The following is a 15,052-nucleotide window of genomic DNA, read 5'->3' as shown; positions in this document are numbered from 1 at the left end:
CCCCAAATAACATATTAAGGTGTCTCATTTTTATTCCTGCCTCCCTTTGCTCCCGGTGCTAAATCACCCCCCCCTTCAGGGCACTATCACCACACAATCAGCGTACATCCTGCTAATGAAACTACTGCACATCACATCAGGTTTGTCGAGTTGTTATGTACAGTTTTATATCATGTTTTATTATATTTATAGAAAACTGTCGTGTGGACACGTGGTGATGTTGGCTTGTGGGCGGAGCCTTGTACAGAATTGTATAACTAATTGTAGGGAGGGTGTGAGTAGGGCCCAGGGGAGAACAAATTACTCAAACATGGAAACCTCTTCAAGCATGTGTTTGTTAGGTTAGGTCGCTTTATTCGTACGTGTAGGTAAATTTGTTTTGCAGATTTGAGAGGCTGGTCCCACATTTCACATTTCATTCATCCACATTATGTATAAAGAAAATAAACACACATAAAAACACAATTACAAAATGAAGTGTTACAATGCTCCAGTGTAGAATGGCTTTGTTCCATAAATAATTAATTAAATTCATCCATCACGCTTGGCTAAGATCACAATAAATATTAAATATATTAAAAAAAAACACCAGATTTTTTCCAAGACAAACGTACTAAAATCGATAGATAAATAGAATACAATTTATTCATAAGTATGACAGTAGCTGGAAGGAAGCTTCTTATAAGACGATTCCTTCTCGATCTTGGGACTTAAAGCTTCTGACTAGAGAGAAGCAGCTGAAACTTTGAGTTTAGTGGATCTTTCATGACTTTTGCACATTTTGTCACGTGTTGCAGGTTTTTGAGGAGAGAACAATGTTATAACTAGGGATGGGCATTCGATGAAATTTTCTTAATCGATCATCGGAAGAATTAACGATCGATTAATCATTAACGTTTTTATATTAAAATGATCATCATTATTATTACTATCTGCACTACTAATCTGCATAAATAAATTCAACCGTGACCACTCTAGAGCCACATCAGCCCGTTTGACATTATAATGTGTTTAATTCAGTTAATTCAACTCTCACAGAAACAAAACTTAAAACTGCATTGCCAATTTGCATAAACTAAGAGAAGATAAAACAACAGCTCTTGTGTAGCTGATGCGGTCAATTTCTGTCAGATTAAAAGACATGACTCAGGTGAATACAGGTTAGTGTGACTATATTTGCGTTTGTCAAAACCAGGACACCGTACGGGGGGAGGGAGGTGGGGACTCGTCATCGACATTGCGCGACTCGACTCTCACCTGGCAAAACTTTCTCCCACTGGACACCGAAACATATGTGCTGCTTTGTACACTGTGCACATGGCCTCCCACTTGTCCCGAACGCAACGGAAAGCGTGGAATTTCTTGTACAAATCATCGTTAAATACACATTTGTGCTTCGGTACGCTGCAGACTGACCGAATGTTTCTGTTTGTGTCTCGCTCCTTCTGAGTGCAGAGACACATGTACAGACCCCTGTTTGGTCACACTACACACAGCAACCTACATTCGGTTTGTCGATTAAAATTAATGTAATCGATGAAATTCTTAATGATCAATTATCGATTAATCGATTAATCATGCCCATCCCTAGTTATAACGTCGTAGAACACTCCAGAAAGTTGAGTTTGCTGAGTACCTCTTCTAAAATGTTGAGACAGTAGTTGAAGTAATAAAGAGGATTGCCTGAGCTATAGTCCAATCCATGTTAGATCTCCTGATACATATTCACAAAAAGGGTTTGAACTGTTGTGTTTTTAGGTTAGACATTTCTCACATCTTTCCTGTTTATGAATTGGAGGTTGATGGCACACATTAGCAGCCTCACTCTCATCAGTCTGCCCCTGTAAATGTAAATGTAAAGTAAAAAGTTCTTGTTGACAGAGAAGTTGCGGAGGATTTTTTTAAAAATTGACGTCACCATCAGAAGTTGTTTACGTGAACACAAGATTTCAAAAATTGATATTGGCAGAAAAACATACAGGACAATTCCTGCCCACAGTTTAACACCATGCTGTTGTTCATCTATTGAATTATTAAGTGCGATTGATTTGAAACACCAGAATGCACTTCCTCTTGTTTCTATTTCTGTCATGGAGACCCCGTTTTACCTGCTCCGCCCTCTCTCATAGTCAAACAAAGTCATTTGGAAAATATTAGTGACAGTGGAAGTGCTGCCTCTGCCGCATCAAACCTGTTCAGATCAATGCTCCATGTGATCACAGCTCGATACTGGCACAGTGAAACAACAGAGCCGCTGAAAGCACACTTTTTTTTACTATTGTTGTGTAATAATGTGTGGTTTGTTTTTTGAAGTCACTGTAGATTCGACCTCCTTCCTTGCCAAAGCCTCTCGTCAGATCTCTGAAGCTCAGCAGGGCCGGGCCTGTTTGTACTTGAACTGGAGACCGCTGGGAACATCAAGTGCCACAGTGGAGCAGAAGAAGTTCTAGTGCAAATTGTTGTGTTTCCATGAGCAAGACACTTCACTCACATTGCCTAGTGTGATGGAAATTTATACCGTGGAAAGATTTCTCTCAATCTGTCTTTGTGTACATGAATGTGATTTTTACCATTTCTACCTATCATTTGTTTCATCAGATTTTTAATTTTAAATTATTTTTTTTTAACTCTGAAAAAACATGTTTGAATTATTCAGAATTTTAGTTGCTTAGATTTTAAGTGTACATTTTCAAAGTGTTTAAAATTCAAAATAAAAATGTCACCTTTTAAATATTCAGCACAAATCTTTTCAAGCCATCATATTCAGCAGTCAAAATTCAGTGTAAAATTTGCATTGAAAAAAAATTTGCAGGAAAGATCCAAGATGCCAAGGCCAAAGCAAAGTGGAAATGGTGCAATGAAGCGATCTGATTGGTCAGAATTAGCCTCATCAAAACCTCATCTCATTTAATTCTTAAGTGTAAACCCCGCCCACAGATGAGAACAGCCAATAGGAAACAGACTCTGTTCTTTACACTCACAGGTTCACTGCGAATTTTACACTCTGAATTTTGAATGTTCAGTTTGAGGGCTTGAAAATATGTCACGATTTTTATTTTATTATTTTATTTTATTTTTTTGTTGAAAAAGTATACTTAAAATTTCAGCAACAAAAATTCAGAATAAAAATAATTCAAACATCTTTTTTCAGAAAAAAAAAAAAAATCAAAGTGAGTAATTCAGTGGTATTTAAAATTCTAAATCTGATGGAACAAATGATCTTCCATACCTGAGAGCCAGACCAGTCATTAACATTTGTCAAGGCTCAGCAGACACAACTGCCCCACCCAACAGGAAACTCTGTGCTGTCTTAGTTGTCCTCAAATGTAGGTCAAGTTGATTAGCAGCAGCCTCTGAAACAAAAGTCACTCTGCTTTGATGTGTCTGTATTCCAAAAACTTACTGGACTTCGCAAATGGATTAATTATTTATCATCAAGAGATATATACTTTTGCTACAACAATTTGGTGTCAAGAAGTGCGTTTCGTGAGTGACCAGAACACAGCGCACATGGAATTTGGTCTGCTTTTGCTTGTAAAGAAGGACATGGACGGACATTGGCTTCTGTCCTCATCGGGCTTCACAAATGGATTAATTATTTATCATCAAGAGATATACAACTGGTCAACACCCTAATTTTTCCAGTTATTTATTGCAGTTCAAGTTGTGCAAGTCCAATGAAGAGCTTGGAATGGTACAAAGGTAAGAACTGAACCAGGGGTCTCCAACTATTACCACTGATGAGCTACCTTGATGAAACAAAAAATGCCAGAGAGCTACTCATTTTAACAGTCACAAGAAGCTGAGAAACAAGAAGAGCTATGGCATGCTTTGGACGGGGTACAGTTTGATGCCTAATGATACATTACGTTATTAAGCACAGTACATATAATTCAGAAATCCCTTCTTGAGCTACTCGGAAGGGGGTGGAGAGCTACCGGTAGTTCCTGAGCTACAAGTTGGAACTGAACAGCCAGAGGGTTAAAAAAAAAAAAAAAAAAGATTAAAGATACATAACACAAGTCCATGCTCTGCCAAAACTACCTCAGGAAAAAAAAGAACAAGATGGTGAACTTGAAAACTTGGAGTGTCCAGCACAGTGTCCAGACTTAAACCCCATGGAGCTGGTTTGGGATGAACTGGACAGAAGAGTGAAGCAACCTACAAGTGCCACACATTTATGGAAACTTCTGCAACAGACTTGGGAAGGACTTTCTGAACAATATTTGATTTATATCGTAAAAAGAATGAGGCACGAGTGTGTTCAGCTGTTATATCTGCCAAAGGTGGACACTTTGATGAATCAAAAGTTTAGAATACCTTTTGGTCAACAGTAAACAGTAAAGTGTAAAACCGTGGTGTTCGAAAACCTTTGACCGGTAGTGTAGATATTTTTTCCATAACATTAGCATGAATGTGTGAGTGTTGGTGGTTGTCAGAGGGGTCGATGGTACAGATTGGCAGCCTCTCTTCCATCACTTTGTCCCGGGGCTGTTGTGGCCAAATGTAAAGTGAATGAATACTGTATTGTAAAGCACATTGGGCGTCCTAAAAAGTGCTTTTTCTGTAGAAATTCCACACCACTACATTGGATCTAAAACTAGCTCTTACCGCTCAATACCATGTGACCACAGAGACGTCAATACTTTGAACTGCGAAACAACTCAATGTCATTGCTGCCAAACTACTTCTGGGACACACTGCCCACAGAGAGCTACTATTTACAGATTTAGTAACAACTTTCAGCTTTCTGATATATCTGGAGAGAAATATTTGCCTTTGGACTTTTGGAACTAACTTCAACTCAACGCCACTTTGGATTTCATGAATTTCGAGGAAATCACAATTATTTAGACTACAGATTCACACAAAGGAACTTACTAGGACACAAAATCATAAAAAATTGTGGTGAAATTTCAACAACCTATTTTTCGAAAAGTACTGAAATGAAACTGAGCTGCTCATCTTTGCAAAGAGCGTGCTAAAGCTGAGCGAACGTCTTTGTGAAATCGCTGGATGCTGGTTGATTTCGCCCTGAGTTGGGAGCCTCGGAGGTGGTGCCGTCAGTGGAGATGACAGACGCCAACGGTCAGGAGGTGCAGGGTGGAGGGTTGGAGGCCCCGGGTGGAGCGGGAGCTGCGGAGAAGAAAGCGCCCAGCCAGGAGAAGCCGAGCCTTGGGAAGAGAAGCATCACGGGCGCCCAGTTCATCCTGGAGCACCGCGGGTCTGTGTTCGCCACCGAAGCATTTGAGGATTTCGAGGAGTTTGTTTTGGATTTTGATGATTATGATCTCCTGGAGTCCATCCACACCCAGCTGGGATCTCCCGAGGAAGAGATGCGTGAGTCTTCTGCTATCTGAAAAGCAAAACAAACAAACAAAAAACAACTTACTTACTGTTAAAGGGCCTGTATTAGGCTGTTTTCTGATCTATGTTATAATGTTGTTACCTCACAAACAGACCTGAAGTTGTGTTTTGTTTTATTCACACATGTTTGAGTAAGTCTTTATTATTAGTCTGTCTGCATCTCCAAAGCTCAAAATGCTCTGTTCATGAAGTGGTAGTTTTCAAGTTAACAACTCCTTTTACCTTTAGTTCAGTAGAGATTGGCAATTCCAGCACTGAAATTATCCAAATGATTCTAGTGAAGGTGTATGGAGTTTAAAAACACAGTGGAGCTCTTCCTCTATTACCACATGATATCACAAGGTGGAAGTTTGGAAGTGTGTTTTCAGTTTGGGAGAAGAACTCAGTCTAAATTTGCAGTGTTCATGTGTTCAGTGTTAAATGAAACAAAACACAAGTCCAGGTCTGTTTGTGATGAGGAAACAACAGTAGAACATAGATCTGAAAATAGTGTCTTTAATGGGTCTTTGGGTAATAGGTCTTTTAAACTATAAGGCTGTGAGAATGTCTCCAGAATATGGTGAATGTTCTAGTGAGGTCACATTTTGAACAGTCCTTTAACTCTTCAAGACCTAAGAGCAATTTTAGTACATTTGTCCTCGCCTGGATTTTGTTCTTAATTGTTGTTATTAAAACTCCCTCTTTTACCCCTAATGAAGTGTTATACATCCTTTTTTCAGTGAAACCTGTTATTTCACAATTTGATGCTGTAGTTGTGTCATATGACTGTAATAAAAACTACAGGACCAGAAATACAAAAACGGAAAATAAAATGCACACTCTTTCATACAAAACACACAGCAAACATGTATAAACAACTGTTTGAACTTAAAAAAATGCCTAATTTATAGCCTTAGCTACAAAAGTACAAAATATCAAGTCTGTAAGTAAAACTCAAAATATCCTTATTGCCTCAAAACAATACAAAAAAAGTGCAATGGTCCCATGACTTTCCTGGTGTCAGTCGTGGAAACAGCTGGTGTCAGGTCCAGGACACAGAGACACATCACTTCCTGTATTTCCATGGAGTTTATTACATTTGGATTTGTACATTTTGACTGAAATAAACATTTCAAATAAAAATAGCAAGAGATGTGCAGTTACACAGACCAAGATGCATAATTTGACATTTATTGGAGAAATATCTGCACTTAGTCTTTTTAATTGTTGCAAACACAAACGCTTGGACCAATCAAAATGGACGGAGCGCATGTGGAGTGCATAGTTCCTATTGGACACTCGTCCACACACTCCGTCATCACACAGCATGAGTGTGACACTCATGCTGTGTGATGATAGGATAATACCGGAAATATGCTCTGAAACTGTCAAAACTGTCAGCTTTTCAAGGGAAAAAGTATGTTTCTATCTTTTATGGTTGTAAAGTCACGTGCGGTTATATAAAACATATTCCCAGGTATTGTTTACGATACTGTCGGCCTGGAAGGGTTAGTGTGAAAGAGTTGAACGAGATCTAATTTTTTAAAAAGATACAAATATTTTTCTTTCAAAATTTCTTTCTAATAATTTGAACCACCACAAAAATCAATACAGAAGCAGAGCAGAGTGACAGCTTTGAGAACTAAAACATACTTTGCATCACCATAACCTTGGTTTCTCTCACATTGGCTTCTGTCATATGAATAAATAGTAACAGAGATAAGAATGTCTCTTTGAAATGAACAGATCCTAAAGCTTCAGATCCCATAAAGAGCTGAAAGTCCCATCACTAAAATGTTCATGTGAAGTGAAAAGCGTTATATAAATGTGAGCCTCTTTTTAGATTTCACTGACGTTTCAATATTTAATGCAGTTCTGGTTTGTGCTGAGCAAACACCGAGGTTTGCAGCAGAGGAGGCAAGAAGCTCAAATAAAGCTAAAAACAATAGCTGCTTGCTTCAAAGTTCAATTGTGTTATTGAAGACACTTTGAATGTTGAAACACTCCTTATGAATCATTCAGGAAAAGGTGAAGGTTTGAATGTATGGAACAGTTACCTAATGACATCACCAGGTGGAACAGAGTGCTTGTAATTCTGTAAAGCAGCAATGTCTTTGCTCTTTGTGTCCTTGGGCAAGACACGTCACCCATGTTGGCCTTGTAAAAGTGTGATGTGAGTGAGCGATTGGTGGTGAGTGGAGAGGGCGTGGTATTAAAATGGCAGCAAGAAGGTTGTTGGTTCGACTCTCTTTCCTTTCTGTGTGGCATTTGCATGTTCTTCTTGTGTCTGAGTGTGTTTCCTCTGGGCGCTCTGGTTTACCCCATCAACCCAGAACATGCAAAGTGGGTCAAATTGTCCAGCTAATATAGTCCTGACCTGCTCAAGATCTGGAAATGGGTCCCACTACTCCTGACACTGAACCCAGAGACACTGAATGACCGGTCAAATGCAGAGGATGAGTTTCCCTCACAACAGAATGGAAGTTTATGTATTTTACTTCTGTATTCGATCGGTGAGTCCTATATTTAAGGTCCAGAATGAATAATGAATGAATAATGAATGAATAATTGCCTTCATTTGTCAGTTTATTCACATGTACATGTACATACAAAGAAATCGAAATTGGACCTGTCACCCCATCTGTGCATTACAAATATACACTACAGTACATGGGGAAGACTATGTGGACCAGACTGGGAGGAACAAGCACTTTAACATAACATGAGGATTGGGGGAGGAGGAAAAGAAAGAGAACAGCCCCAGACCATGCTCGTATTGGGGCATAGTATGGTAGAGTGCAAAAGAAACCCCATCTCTGCGACATCAGTACAGTCATAACACAGTACAAACATTTCACAGGACTAGCAGCAGGGTAGGTCAGGGGTGTGGAGTTACCCCAACGTAAGCAGCAGCCATCCTGAACCTCAGCCACTGGGCGCTGGATATGACAGACTTGCCCACCAGGCCGGGGGTGCAAAGCTGCAAGGGGTTGGTTATACTCCCTACTGTAATCTCCGGGGAGTTGATACCAACCAGAGGTGGCTGGGGAGGGCCAGTGAGATAAGATTGTTTGGGTTTAGGGTAGGGATGGGCATGATTAATCGATTAATCGATAATTGATCATTAAGAATTTCATCGATTACGTTAATTTTAATCGACAAACCGAATGTAGGTTGCTGTGTGTAGCGTGACCAAACAGGTGTGTACATGTGTCTCTGCACTCAAAAGGAGCGAGACACAAACATTCGGTCAGTCTGCAACGCACCGAAGCACAAATGCGTATTTAACGATGATTTATACAAGAAATTCCACGCTTTCCGTTGCGTTCGGGACAAGTGTGAGTCCATGTGCACAGTGTACAAAGCAAGAACATATGTTTCGGTGTCCAGTGGGAAAAAGTTTTACCAGGTGAGAATCGCTCAATGTCGATGACGAGTCCCCACCTCCCTCCCCCGTACGGTGACCTGGTTTTGACAAACACAAATCTGGTCACACTAACCTGTATTCACCTGAGTCATGTCTTTTAATCCGACAGAAACTGACCGCATCAGCGACACAAGAGCTGTAGTTTTATTTTCGCTGAGTTTATGCAAATTAGCGATGCGGTTTTAAGTTTTGTTTCTGTGAGTTGAGCAAAACTGAATTAAACACATTATAATAAACGGGCTGATGTGGCTCTAGAGTGGTTACGGTTTATATGTCGTAAAGTTGAATTTATTGATGCAGATTAGTAGTGCAGATAAAAATAATGATGATCATTTTAATATAAAAAACGTTAATGATTAATCGATAATCGATCGTTAATTCTTCCGACGATCGATTAAGACAATTTCATTGAATGCCCATCCCTAGTTTAGGGTGAGCAGCTACTTTTTAAATTTTCACAACTACTCTTTTTTGTCCATATATTGCTCTTTGCAAAGCTTTGAGTTTTCTTTTTATCCAATATTGCGATTTAGAGCCACCATGTCCATCCAACCAGTGGTCACTGACTGCAAATGCGGCCCATAGTCACAAGTCCAAGTCCTTGTTTCAGTCATTCCGGGCAGCCAAATGGGGCTTTCAACAGCTGCCTCAGTAATCAGAATTTTCTGAAAAATCAGGGCAATATCTAATCCAATCATCAAAAGTCTTGCAATCCTTGTTCCAAATAGGTAAATGTCTTCTATGTCCTCCACGGGCTGGGGCAAAACAGGTCCCCCCTGAACCTGCGTTCCTCATTGAAATAAAGATATCAATTGTGTTGAGAGACCAACTTATCAAATCCATAGTTAATTTAGGTTCGGAAGAGCAGAACAGAGAGAGTCTCTCAAAAGTATAAGACACTAAGGAAGATAAGGGGCAGGAGAGGAGAGTAAAGCATCTGTCCTCGCCAAGAACCAAACGAGAAATAGGTGTTTTTCTAAAATCATTTCTTCCCTGTATTGACTAGGGCTGGGTATCATTAAGAAGTTGCAGATACAATACATACCTCGATACTTAGGCCACAATACTGTACATATCTCGATTCAGAGCACTTTTGATTCGATACGATATATTTCAAATCAATTCGATAAATCATGGCTGTGACGCTAAAAGTCTTTGTTAAACTGCTTCTTTTGCAAAGTTCATATGAAACACAAACATTTTTATCATCAAAACTGAAAATGTCAAATGTGTCGCATAAATGAGTTTCCTTCCACTACACAAACAATACTGTAGCTCTGTAACAAAATGTTTGAGTAAAATATACCAAAAAATACTCTTGGTGATATATCGATACAGCAGTCCACAATATCGATACTGTTTCATCACATTAAGCAATACAATATATCGATATTTCAATACCTTTTCACACCCCTAATATTGACACTCAAATCACCCGCCAGTGCAGCCTTGAGCCCCCATTCAGAGGAGACTATTTACACAGTTAGTTTAATTACAGGGAATCTCAGCTTCTCTTTCTCCCCTCCATCTCTCTCTTTCTGTCTCTCTCTCTCCATATTGAGCTCATTGATAGAGTGAAGCTGCTGCTGCTGTGTCGTATTGATTCACTCGCACCATTCAGTGTTAAATAGAGCAGTCAGTCAATGTGCAGTCAACCATTGTGTAGAGAAGTGGCTCATTCTGAATACAGGCTTTAAACTAGTGCCATTCTCCCTTATGTACAATCAATGTGTACACACAGAGGGTCAGAAAGAACAGAGGAGCAGAGGAGAGGAGCAGAGGATGGAGAGGGTCAGAGGACAGAGGATGGATGGTTGAAAGAACAGTGCAAAGTGTTGTGTCCTTATAGCTTTACTCTGCTAGCAGAGAGTTGTGTTAGATTTCATCCATCCATTTTCTTCCTCTTTATCTGGGGCGGGGTCACGGGGGAGTCTACACAGGGACTACCAGACTTCCTTCAGCTCAGGGGGGATCCCAAGGTGTTTCCAGGCCAACCCAGAGACGTAGTCTCTCCAGTGTGTCCTGGGTCTTCCCGGGGCATCTTTCTGGTGGGACATGCCCGGAACACCTCCTGAGGGAGGCGCCCAGGAGGCATCCAGAACAGATGCCCGAGCCTCAACTGGCTCCTCTCGTTGTGGAAAAGCAGCAGCTCTACTCCGAGCTCCTCCCGTGTGACTGAGCTCCTCACCCTATCTCTAAGGGAGCGCCCAGACACCCTGCAGAGGAAACTCATTTCGACCACTTGTATCCACAATCTCGTCCTTTCGGTCATTACCCAGAGCTCATGACCATAGGTGAGGGGAGGAACGTAGATTGATGGTAAATCGAGAGCTTTCCCTTTCAGCTCAGCTCCCTCTTCACCAGAACGGTCCGATACAGCGACCGCATCACTGCAGACACTGCACCTGTCAATCTCATCTGATGATGCAGTTAGGTGTGTGATCCAGTAGGGACCAATGGTTTTGACCACTAATTTCAAGTGGAGGTTTGGTTGTTTATTTGCCTTCTTTAATTCTGGAAATAAAGTAACCTTTTTCCTACATCCTAGACATGTTATGGACTAATGTGAAGAATGGTAATGAGACACAACAGCTATCCTAAGCACATCAGCCCTAGTGACATGTGTTTGTGCACATCTCAGTGGTAGAGCTTCAGTTTGGCCGCTTGATTTGATAACCTGTTCTTGAACTTTGTGTGGCAACAATGTAATTTCCCCATTCTGGGACAAATACAGGTTGTCTTTCTTATCATAGTAATTTGGCAATTCAATGAATGATATTGTGTTGTTGTATTTGTAAAGGTCACAGATTCGAGGACAACCCCGGGCTGAGGAGGCACCTGGTGAAGAAGTCCTCTAGAGGGCAGCTGTCCAGAACCAGCACCAGCTCCACTCCTCTGTCCAGCCTCAAGAAGAAGAAAAGAGCAGCGGAGAAGAAGACGCACGAGGTCTGTCATGTCTGAAAAAATACAAATAACAGCAAACTTAAGAGCCAAACGATGCTTTGTTTTCCATATTGACCCAGTACATATTTATTGTAAAAGCAGCTCAAAAAAGAGAAGTCTGTCTGCTGTCTGCATCTAATTATAAAGGAAATCATAACATTTTATTCTGCATTACTTCCTCTTTTCTTGTCCATCGCCACTCAGAGTACTACAAGAGAAACATGGACAGTGTGATCAGTTCTGACCAATCAGAATAATGGGGGCTAGAGAGGAAAAAGTGCTCAAACTGGGCTAGTCTTATGGAAGTTGTCAAAATACAGAAAATATTAATTTAGTGAAAGGTGTATAGTTATTATTTTAAGTATCTTCACTGTGCTTGTACTCATTGTTTGTTTGAATATTTCTCTTTCTCTCTGTCTCCTCAGCTCTTTGTGGAGTTGAACGAGCTGATCGTGGAGCACAGTGAGCTGCGCTGGAAGGAGAGAGCTCGCTGGATCAAGTTTGAAGAAGATGTGGAGGAGGAGACCGGGCGATGGGGCAAACCTCACGTGGCCTCACTGTCCTTCAGGAGCCTGCTGGAGCTCAGGAGGACCATCTCACACGGTACAGGGCTTAACTACAGGTCTATAGTGCTAGAAAATGAGTGGGAATTTAAAGGGGCACTGTGTAACTTTGAGGTCCACCCTCTGCCTGTCTTTATGGAAATGTTATTGCTTTATCAGTAATTTCACATTAATATGGCACCCAACTTATATATCTCCATGAATACAGCTACAGGTTACAGATTAGCTCTGTGAAGAGGCAACTCTGCTTAAAGTAAGAACACACGCACATTTTCAAGATATTTTTGGACAATAAAAAAAAAGGGGAGTGTGACTTTCCTGAAGTCGGCATCATCTCCACTATCTCCTGGATGTTGAGTCACTGTACCAGGTCACCAGCCGGCCCACCTCCCTCCTGTAGCAGAAACATCTAGGTTTTCTAGGTTTTTGTAGGTTTTCTTCAAATGAAATGTAAGAAATCACTAGTCATATCTGGCATACATTTTGTTGTGTCTTTGGAGAAACATTTCTAACATTTCCTGGTCCTGGTCTCCAGAGTATTTCTTTGTGGAGTTTGCATGTTCTCCTCATGCCTTATAAGGCTTCTTCTGATGCTCCTCTAGCACTAAAATATGTATACTAGGCTCTGGGCCCTGGACTTCCCTGAAAATTAAATTCCAAATCCCAGTGGGTCTTTTCCTAGTCAATATAAAATAAACAGTAGATTCTGCCTTGTCAGATAACTTCTTTTTTTTTTTTTTTTTAACACCGGTTCTCTTTTTTGTTTATTTAAAAAAAAAAAAAATTCAGGAGCGGTTCTTTTGGACCTGGAGCAGACCAAGCTCCCGGCCATCGCTCACATCGTCGTGGAAACCATGATCATCTCAGACCAGATCAGAGCCGAGGACCGGGCCGACGTTCTCCGCGCTCTGCTGCGAAAACACACGTAAGCCAGTATTACTGAGATCTCACCCACCGCCGCCCAAATTCTCTCTTGTTTCTAAATAAAGCCCAGTGTTACGCCCTCAGCATCAGTTATGTAAGATCCTGTTTGCTCTAAATATAATTTGGGTAAAAGCAGCTGGTGGGACATGTGATGTGTGATTTTATTGACAGATATCTAAAGTCATGCCCAGTTTGTCCACCAGGGCTCCACACACACAGGAATATGGATTTCACTGTTACATAATGACAAAGCGCTTCTGTAAATGGGATCTGTCAATATGGATTATATCAGGGAGAGTGAGTGTGGCCTATTCATTGAAATGAAAACAGCACTAGGACATAGTGACACAAAACACAGTAAATACAGAAAATGATTTAGAAATTTCACTTTTGCTCTTCACTTTAAGTCACTCCCCCTTCAGAGTACTATCACAACACAATTCACATGCAACTCGCTAATGAAACTACTGCACATCGCATCAGGGTTGTGAAGTTGTTGTGTACAGTTTTGAGTATTGTGCAAAATCGTCCAGTTAACTGTAAGGAGGCTTTGAATAGGGCCCAGGAGAGATCCCTAGATTACTCAAACATGCATGGATGACATTTAAATCCTCTTCAGACATGGATTTAATGAGGAAACAACGTTATTTAGCATTATATCTTCTCATTAAATCCGGAGAACTTGGTTGCAAAAAAAAGGATCTACCTCTTTTACTTCCCAGATTTTAAAATATTAGAGCACTGCTTATGGCTCTGACTTCTGGGTTTATGCAAGATAAATTAAATATCTTCATTTCTGTGGCCACTTTGTCAATGCCCAATCTCATCTGTTCTCAGAAGCTAAGCAGGATTTGGTCTGGTTTGTACTTGGATGGGAGATTGTTAAGGTTGGGTATCATTAAGAAGTTGCCGATACAATATAGTACATACCTTGATACATAGGACACAATACGATACATATCTCGATACAGCACACTTTTGGTTTGATATGATACATTACAAATCGATTCAATATGGTTCAATAAAATATAAAGGCTAAATCAAGACTGTGATACTAAAAGTCTTTGTTAAACCACTTCTTGTGTAAAGTTTATATGAAACACAAACATTTTAATCCTCAAAACAGTGAAAATGTCAAATGTGTCGCATAAATGAATTTTCTTCCTCTAACAAAGCAAAACTGTAGCACTGTAACAAAATAGTTTGGTAAAATATTCTCAAAAATAGCCCACAATTTTGGCACTGTATCATCACATATATCATCACAAACTATATGAGATATCTATATTTCAATATTTTTGCACACCCCTAGAGACTGCTGGGTGTACCAGGTGCCACAGTGGGGCACATGTGGCTCTAGACAAAACTGTTGTTGTACTCTTGAGCAAAACACTTAACTCACGTTGCCTAGTGAGAATGTGGTTTGTGTTTGTGATTTGCTGCCTTGCTTCCATCAGTCAGTGCAGAATGACTCTGTAAAACGATTTGAGTGTCTTGAAAGGTGTGTGTCTGTCGTCCAGGTAGAATCCATGGCAAAGTATAAATACAATTTGTCAAATGGACAAAAGTTTATTTAGGTTGAAAATGTTTTGCAGCTCGTCCAAGCTGCTTCCTCAGTTCTGGTCAGACGCTGGTGGACAATGCCTTATATCTGCCTGAAGGGAGGAGCTAACTACAATGAAACTATTCTGAAACTAGCGCCCTACTTGTTTACAGTTTTTGTTTGTTTGCTAGGCCTGTTCATCTGCCCTGAGTGAGGGGGCATTTTAGCATAATCATTCAGGTCCAAAATGAGGGTTTTTTACTACCTATGGCCCTGCCCTGGCTACCCCTAGTGTTCTCTTTGTTT

The 15,052-nt window shown here is 40.4% G+C and overlaps 1 pseudogene; it reads left to right on the top strand.

Annotated features, from left to right (window-relative positions):
* LOC110175851 (anion exchange protein 3-like) overlaps positions 1–15,052 on the top strand; it is a 42,009-nt pseudogene that overhangs the window by 11,522 nt on the left and 15,435 nt on the right.

This window comes from Boleophthalmus pectinirostris, unplaced genomic scaffold (assembly GCF_026225935.1).
Source record: "Boleophthalmus pectinirostris isolate CB_2022bp ecotype Guang Dong unplaced genomic scaffold, ASM2622593v1 HiC_scaffold_1, whole genome shotgun sequence".
NCBI classification, from domain to species: Eukaryota; Metazoa; Chordata; class Actinopteri; order Gobiiformes; family Gobiidae; genus Boleophthalmus; species Boleophthalmus pectinirostris.
This window is presented reverse-complemented; position numbering and strand designations above follow the sequence as displayed.